This window comes from Saccopteryx bilineata, chromosome 12 (assembly GCF_036850765.1).
Source record: "Saccopteryx bilineata isolate mSacBil1 chromosome 12, mSacBil1_pri_phased_curated, whole genome shotgun sequence".
In the NCBI taxonomy this organism is placed as follows: domain Eukaryota; kingdom Metazoa; phylum Chordata; class Mammalia; order Chiroptera; family Emballonuridae; genus Saccopteryx; species Saccopteryx bilineata.
In genome coordinates, this window is record NC_089501.1 from 14128341 (window position 1) to 14137432 (window position 9092).

Here is a 9092-nt window from a genome sequence, read left to right on the forward strand (position 1 = left end):
GTTCAGCATGCATGAAGACTTAAGCACCTGAATGAATAGGACAACCGCAGAGATCAGAGTACGAGCCTTGGAAGATGCATATTTCTAACCAGATTAGAAACATTATAGCCAGCAAAAGTTTTCACAGTCAGTTTTCTCAAACTGGAACTGAAGAAATTAAAAGTTAAAAGGCATTAATATCATTCTAAGTCAGAAAAAAATTTTGCAAACCCAGCTATATATATAATATACATTTATTATAGATTCTTATTTAACTACAGCTTTCTGAGCAAAGTCTACAATTATATAATACAAAATACACATATTTCAAATTTACAACATTCTGTAATGCAATCACATTTAACATAATGGTTTAAATGGAAGGTACTTCTTTCTTTAAAGCACTTCCATGTGTAACTGGTTTTAACCAAGAACTTAGAATCCATTATAATGAACTTGGGTTTATGAGTTAGATACTGCAGAGAGGCATAAGATGTACATTTTTAGAAGAGTACAAAAAGTAGACTTTGTAATTATACTGATGGTTTTCAAATAGTAATATCAAATCATAACTCACTTATCGAACAAAGGTGGGGACTTAGGTGTGGCACATGAGCAACTGTTCAAATAGCTGAACTTAACACTTTGAAGTGGCTTTTTATTTTTAATGGTAATCTACTAAAATTGAGTTATGTTCTCACATGAATGAACAGACTATATGGAGTAGAAATCAGCTTTGCTTTGTCCTGAGGTTCAGGGACATCAATTATTGTACTGCATGGGCCTCTCCATGACTACTAAGGTTTCATATGCTGTTGGGCTCCCTTACCACCTCGATTGCTGTCCGTTGTTCACAGCATGCTCAAAGCCCCTTGTCTTTTTTGCTTCTTGTACACCACACCCTAGGAACATAGTAGTAATTGAAAGTAGCCAGCAAAACCCTGATAAGCAAGCTTGTTTAATTTGTAAACTTAATTTTGCACACAAACCTGAGTCAATAGGCTCTGATATGAAGCTCTGATAACCCCTCTCTGGTGGTGAGAACATTACCTTTATGCCTCCACTTAGTACGCTGCATTTTGCCAAATGCAGGCTGCACCTTGATGCAGGTGGGTGAGATGGTAGAAAAATTAGTTCCCAAATAGTAAAACCACCCAATGCGAGTTATTGGCATGCCTATAACAGCTGCAGTCTCCAAGAGTGTTCCTAATAAATAGTGCCCATGCCTCCCATTCCGTTATAAACAATTTAAGTCATAAAGTGAAAAATGGGCCTGACCTGTGGTGGCACAGCGGATAAAGCATCGACCTGGAACACTGAGGTCACTGGTTGGAAACCCTGGGCTTGCCCAGTCAAGGTACATATGAGAGTTGATGCTTCCTGTTCCCTGCCCCCCTCCTCTCTAAAATCAATAAGGCCTTTAAAAAAAGAACAGTGAAAGGCATTACCAATAGACCTTGGTAGTGTGAGACCCAACTGGGCCTACTGGCAAAACTATAGAATTAGAAAGATTTGTCCTCCTAATCCTGGTCAGCCCTGAACCCAGGCAGGCCTATATAATGGAGGCTCCCTCCCAAGAAAAAGGGAAGAACTGAGCTGTGTCTTTCTTGATTTACCAATTCCACTTAGCTGATGTTTACCTTACACTATCTCAGTTTACAATTTTATATACAACCAGCTTTCGATGACTTCTTCTTTAATTACCCAAGCACAGAAACCATACTCATTCCAAGGCATAGTCTCATCAATGTCAAGAGTCCATAACATACCCTTTTATTTATTTAGACACTACCCCTTCCTGTTTTCTTCACATGATAGGAGTAGTTTATATGTTTTCTTGATTTTGTATGCAACCTTATAAAAAGTATTGTTATGTGTGTATTTTAAAACTTTATATAAATTTACATGCACAAGGTCTTATTCTGTGTCTTACTTTTCTTATTGCACACAATGCTTTTAAGATCTGCCTGTGCTATTAGATGTTGGCCAGGCTCCTTGCTTTTCTAAATGTTGCATAGTGCTCCAACGTATGGAACAACCACATTTCACTCTTTCCACGTGATAGACATCCTGATTCCTCTGCATCCTCATGCATGACCCAGTATGGTCCGATTATAGAGCTGTGGGTACCTAACCTGATTGAGCACTGCCAAATCAGTCTAGTTCACATTCTCTTCCACAGTGCAGGTGGGTTCCTGTTACCCAACATCCCCGCCAAATTTTGTATTATTTACTGCCCAGCTTCCAATAGGAGTTCTGCTAACAAAGTATCAAGTCTTTGGGATTCCTTCTAACCCGCTTCTCATTCTCCTAATTACATGTTCTCTATTCAGATAAAAATTCCACTAAGAGAATTGTTGTCTAAATAAAGACTCAGAATCAAACCCATAAATGGCTCTTTATTGACTTAGAAATCTCTGTGCTAACAAAGATAACTCAACTTCTTGATGTCAAGATTTCTATCTCCTCTTTTCAGGTCTGTGGTGATCTCCATGGCGTCTGGAGCCCAGGTTCTTTTAAAAAGTCATATGAAACAAATATTAAGTTTTTAGAGAGAATGAAAAACATCCTCTTTGAAAAGGCAAAGCCTGTCTCTCTCAAGCTGAAATTCAATCCTTCACATATTTAACTAAATAAGAACCTGTTCTTGAGACAAAGGTAGGGGAAGGTAGGAGATACCAGGTTATGAAAAGAGAAGTGGATAATAGTTTTTAATAGGAGTCCCATTTCTGACTCCTTATTAAAACTTTTAATTTTAAACTTCATCGAGTTTCAGCAATCAAGACATTTATCAGGATAAGAATTGGTGAGCTTTTATAGAATTGACAAACCACTCCACTGGGTGGAGCCAGTCCGGACAGGGCCTTAGGAAAGGCCAGACACCACTGCCAAGATCTGCCTGCTCTAATGCTTTCCTTTTGCTGGAAAGAAATGCATCTCACACTCTGTGAGAACCAATGGAAAAGAGCCTGAGTTGCTGGAACCATTCCCTATGAATTCATGGCATGATAAGTGTAAAAATAAGTAAAAGACCCCCACTGTATTGATAAAGAAAAAAAAAGAAGCTCATCTCCTGTTTAAATGGCCTGGTGGCCTAAAATGGGCAGTTTTCTTCAAATGATAGAGTCAAATCACACATGGAAGTAAGGAGAAGGAAAGAAGATGAAAATCAGACCCTAATCTCCTAGCTGAGGTTGAGAGAAATAGCCAAAGCTTTTGAATGGAGAGCCATTATTTGTCTCAAGGTCATGGTTTTGCTCACTAAGAGGTGTTCCAGCCTGCATGCCTTCATGGACGCTCTATTCTCACCGCATCACATCACATACTTGTTCTTTAAAACCCTCAGGTCACATGGAAAGGCCAGAGGATGGAAGCCACTTCTCCTTGTTTTAAGCTTCCAGTAATATTTCCCAAAGATGCCAAGGGATCACCTCCACTTCTCCAGTGGCTCACATTAGCATCAGGACAGTGTCCGGGATGGTTAAGCAGAAAGTATCACAGATTGCCCAGTCCAGCCTCCTCCCTGCAACAATGAGTAAACTAAGGCCCAAAGAGGGGGAGCAACTTGCACCAGGTCACAGGCTCTGGAGCTACAACCAGACCCGGTTCTCCTTGACTCCTTATGCAGAGCCTTCCCCTTGTCCCATATATCACAATAGCGTAAGAATTGGAAACAGCGGTGGGGCTGTGCTGGGAGCTGCTCCTTTCTCCTATTCCTTCCTCTCAGCTTCCCCAGCTCTAACTACATTGGTTTTAATCTCAGTGATCAGAGCTAAAGGTCCAAAGGTCAGTTTCAGCCTCAGTATGAGAGGTCCTCCAGCCCTGCACCCTAGGGCTTCTGTCTCCCACTAGGGTACTCTCTCTTACCCTTGTTCCCCAAACTCCCTCTCCAGCTTCTTCTTCCCTGGGTTGTAGGCTCAGATGGAGTACCCAGAGGGCAAACGGGGAGGCACTGGAGCCTGTTAGCTTAGCCTGACATTCAGCTCTGGGTCTGATTCCAACACACAGGTCAACAGTTTGTGGTTATGAGTGATGGGGAGGGCTCTTTTCCCTTACCATGAGGATTCTGAATGATACTTGTTAAAGACTTGTGGAAGGGCCCTGGCTGGTTGGCTCAGCGGTAGAGCATCGGCCTGGCGTGCGGGGGACTGGGGTTCAATTCCCAGCCAGGGCACATAGGAGAAGCGCCCATTTGCTTCTCCACCCCCCCCTTCCTCTCTATCTCTCTCTTCCCCTCCTGCAGCCAAGGCTCCATTGGAGCAAAGATGGCCCGGGCGCTGGGGATGGCTCCTTGGCCTTTGCCCCAGGCGCTAGAGTGGCTCTGGTCGCGGCAGAGCGACGCCCCGGAGGGGCAGAGCATCGCCCCCTGGTGGGCAGAGCTTCGCCCCTGGTGGGCGTGCCCGGTGGATCCCGGGCAGGCGCATGCGGGAGTCTGTCTGACTGTCTCTCCCCGTTTCCAGCTTCAGAAAAGAAAAGAAAAAAAATAATAATAATAAGACTTGTGGAAGTCCGGGGGGATCTCCCCAGAGTACGAAGACCCTGGCTCAGCCTGCTAGATGCAAGTGAGCCTCCACGTTGCCCTCCTTTCCCAGACAAGGGTCCCAGGTCTCTGGGCTGAAGGTGGGAACTGTGACGACAGCGAAGCTCGGGGCTCTCCTCCAGCAGGCCTCACTTGTCTGTCCCCTCCCTCTCGGTCTCACACAGAGTTAGAAGGTAGAAGTGAGCCACTTGTCAGACATGGGCTCCTTTAAACCTGGGACAAAGCCCCCCACCCCCTTTCCCTACCTATTGTCCCTCTACTGAATGTGTTTGGAGACAACAAAACAAAATAAAAATTCTGCCGTTGCCCAGCCCCCCCCCCCCCCAATCATGGAAAACAAAAATGAAATTTCAAATACATCTGGGAAACATAAGTTCAATAAATAAGTTTCTTTGCTTCATACCTTAGTGCACTCTGTAAATCTCCCAGTAGGCATCAACATGTTTCCTGGGGGACACAATTAGGAAACAGCTCTCTTAGAGTTGTTTTAAGAACCAGTTTAGCTCAAGTATTTAAGTATCCTTTCGAAAGTATTTTTTTTAACTATGTAAATTCATTGCAGTCAGGTAGAACTTGAAATAGGGTTACCCCTTTGAAAGTTGCTCCATAAATCAATAAATAATGAGTTGGAAACTGAATATGGGAACATGGGAGAAGGCCCCGGCAGGAGAACACCTGGTTATCTAAGGAAGAAATAAAAATTGGAGAAAGGCCCGTTTAGGAGGCACGGGCAGACAGTGCTCCGCTCAGCTCTGCCCTGGGGAGAGGGTTTAACTGCTATTCCAGCTGCTTAGTGCGGGTGACAGAAATGCCCACATGGGGGTGACAGTATCCTAGACGAAACTAAAGCCAGGCACCCCCAATGCTCCTTTTTTTTACCATGCCTCATCCTTGGACCCTCTCTTTCATCTGCTTAGTCCAGTTTTATTTTTTAATTTTATTAAATTTATTGGGGTGATATTGGTTAATAAGATTATATAAATTTCAAGCGTATAACCCTAGATTATCTGTATACTGCATTGTGTGTTCAGCACTCAAAGTCAAGTCTCCTTTTGTCCTTCTATCCTCTTCTATCCTCTTCTACCTCTCCCTGCTCCTTCCCTTGTGGTAACACCATGCTCTATGTTTGTGGGGATTTTTGTTTGTTCGTTAATTAGTTGCTTTCTGTTTTATATCCCACATATGAGTGAAATTACATGGTTCTTGTTTTTTGCTCTCTGACTTATTTCACTTAGCATATTCTTGAGATCCATCCATATTGTCATAAATAACAGTATTTCATATTTTCTTATGGCTGAGTATTATTCCATAGTATATAAATACACCACATCTTCTGTATCCAAACATCCATGAAAGGATACTTCAGCTGTTTCCATGTCTTGGCCATTGTGAACAATGCACATATAATAAATGTTTTCAAAAGTTTCAGGCAGATATCCAAAAGAGGGATTTCTGGGTTATATGATTTCTTTAATCTTAATTTTTTGAAGGACATCCATATTGTTTTCCACAGTGGCTGAACCAGTCTACATTACCCCCAGCAATGCATGCCCTTTTCCCCTACAACCTCTCCAACACTTGATATTTTTTTGTCTTATTGATAATAGTTATTCGGACAGGTGTGAGGTGCAACTTTAATGTGCTTTTGAGTTGTATTTTCCTTCTAGCCAATGAAGTTGCGCATCTTTTCATCAATTGATTGGCCATTTATATGTCTTCTTGGAAGAAGTGTCTGTTCAGGTTCTCTGCTCATTATTTATTGTATTGTTAAGATATTTTGTTGCTGAGTCGTTTGAATTCTTATACATTTTGCATATTAGCCCCTTATCAAAGGTATTATTTACAAATATCTTCTCCTATTCAGTTGGTTGCCTTTATTGTTTTATTGATGGTTTCTTTGGCTGTGCAGAAGTTTTTTAGTCCTATTCATTTAAAATTGCCACATTTTGCATATAACATGATTCTTTATATAGAAAAAACTCAAAGAAAATACAATAAACAAACACAGTAAAGTTGCAGGATACAAAAATCAATGTATAAAAATCTATTGCATTTTTATATAGCAGTGATTTTCAACCTTTTTCATCTCATGGCACACATAAAATAATTAATAAAATTCTACAGGAAACCAAAAAATATTTTTTTTGCCAATCTGACAATAAATAGGTATAATTAATTTTTATTGTTTTACAAAAAGAATAGTAATTACCTACTCTTTTTGCTCCAAACTGACTTTTTAAAAAATTAAATGCCTATACTTGTATATAAGGATTTCTCGTACCAAGAATCAACTGATTAGATGCAACCTTATTATGTGACATGACCAATAAGATGCAACTCTAACATATGACATATTTATGGTTCAAGACAGAGCATTCCACCAGATAGCTATTGTTGTGTTGGCTGTCAATCTAAGAAAAAATAAGTCAGCACCCCTGACAAACTAGTCAGGTTTGCATGTTTTTAAAAATTCTTGTGGCACACTGGATGAAAATCACTGCTATATACAAATAATGAAATTTCAGAAAAAGAAATTTTAAAATGAATTCCATTTGCAATTGCAACAAAAGTATAAAATACCTAGGAATAAACTTAACAAATGACATGAAGGACCTATACACTGGAAACTGCAGGACATTATTAAAAGAAACTAAAGAAGCAAAGATACAGAAATATAAAATTTTATAAAATAAATCCATGCTCATGGATTGGAAGAATCAACAGAGTTAAAAATGACTTTTTTACCCAAAGCAATATATGGATTAGATGCATCTCAATAAAAATCCCAATGGTGCCCTGGCCGGTTGGCTCAGCGGTAGAGCGTCCGCCTAGCGTGCGGAGGACCCGGGTTCGATTCCCGGCCAGGGCACACAGGAGAAGCGCCCATTTGCTTCTCCACCCCTCCGCCGCGCTTTCCTCTCTGTCTCTCTCTTCCCCTCCCGCAGCCGAGGCTCCATTGGAGCAAAGATGGCCCGGGCGCTGGGGATGGCTCTGTGGCCTCTGCCTCAGGCGCTAGAGTGGCTCTGGTCGCAACATGGCGACGCCCAGGATGGGCAGAGCATCGCCCCCTGGTGGGCAGAGCGTCGCCCCTGGTGGGCGTGCCGGGTGGATCCCGGTCGGGCGCATGCGGGAGTCTGTCTGACTGTCTCTCCCTGTTTCCAGCTTCAGAAAAATGAAAAAAAAAAAAAAAAATGAAAAAAAAATCCCAATGGTATTTTTAAATAAATAGGACCAAAAAAAAAAAAAATCATCAAATTTGTATGAAACCACAAAAAGACTCCAATAGCCAAAGCAATCCTGAGAAAATAGAACAAAGCCAGAAGTATCACTCTCCCTGGCTTCAAACTATACTACAAAGATAATCAAAACAGCATGGTATTGGCAGAAAGACACACAGGCAAATGAAACAGAAGTGAGAACCCAGAAATAAACACACATATATATATGAGCAAGTAATTTTTGACAAAGGAACCAAAGACATAGAATGGAGAAAAGAGCCTGACCAGGCGGTGGCGCAGTGGATAGAGAGCATCGGACTGGGATGTGGAAGACCCAGGTTCGAGACCCCGAGGTTGCCAGCTTGAGCGCGGGCTCATCTGGTTTGAGCGAGGCTCACCAGCTTGAGCCCAAGGTCGCTGGCTCAAGCAAGGGGGTCATTTGGTCTACTGTAGCCCCCCAGTCAAAGCACATATGAGAAATCAATCAATGAACAACTAAGGAGCTGCAAAGAAGAATTGATGTTTCTCATCTCTCTTCCTTCCTGTCTGTCTGCCCCTATCTCTGACTCTCTCTCTGTCTCTGCCACACACACACACAAAAAAAAGATGAAAAGAAAAACTTCAATAAATAGTGATAGGAAAATTTGAAAACTACATGCAAAAGAATGAAGCTAGACTGCTATTTGTCAACATACACAAAAATTAACTCAGAATGGATCAATGACCTAATTATAAGACCTGAAACAAACAAACAAACAAATACACAAAAGCAAATACAAGAAAATAGAGGTACTAAACTTACGGATCTTGGTCTTAGAGATTTTATGAATTTTATCCCAAAGGCAAGGGAAGTAAATTCTTTTTTTTTTTTTTTTTTTTTTTTTTTGTATTTTTCTTAAGTTGGAAACGGAGAGGCAGTTAGACAGACTCCCGCATGCACCCAACTGGGATCCACCTGGCATGCCCACCAGGGGGCGATGCTCTGCCCATCTGTGGCGTAGCTCTGCTGCAATCAGAGCCATTCTAGCGCCTGAGGCAGAGGCCACAGAGCCATCCTCAGTGCCCGGGCAAACTTTGCTCCAATGGAGCCTCGGCTGCGGGAGGGGAAGAGAGAGACAGAGAGGAAGGAGAGGGGGAGGGGTGGAGAAGCAGATGGGCGCTTCTCCTGTGTTCCCTGGCTGGGAATCGAACCCCGGACTCCGGTATGCCAGGCTGACGCTCTACCACTGAGCCAACCAGCCAGGGCCCGAAGTAAATTCTTAGTTCAGTTTTAGCAAGAATCCTGCTAATTTAGTTTACAGAGAATACCCCACCTTTGATGATCTGATCAACCTGGGTATCCGATCAAGTTCCTG

The 9092-nt window shown here is 42.1% G+C and overlaps 1 non-coding gene across 1 annotated transcript; it reads left to right on the forward strand.

The window, feature by feature from the left end:
- Window positions 1–7312: 7312 nt before the first annotated feature.
- On the forward strand, window positions 7313–7388 carry TRNAA-AGC (transfer RNA alanine (anticodon AGC)). Its single transcript has one exon. It is a non-coding gene; the product is annotated as a tRNA-Ala (tRNA).
- Window positions 7389–9092: the final 1704 nt, after the last annotated feature.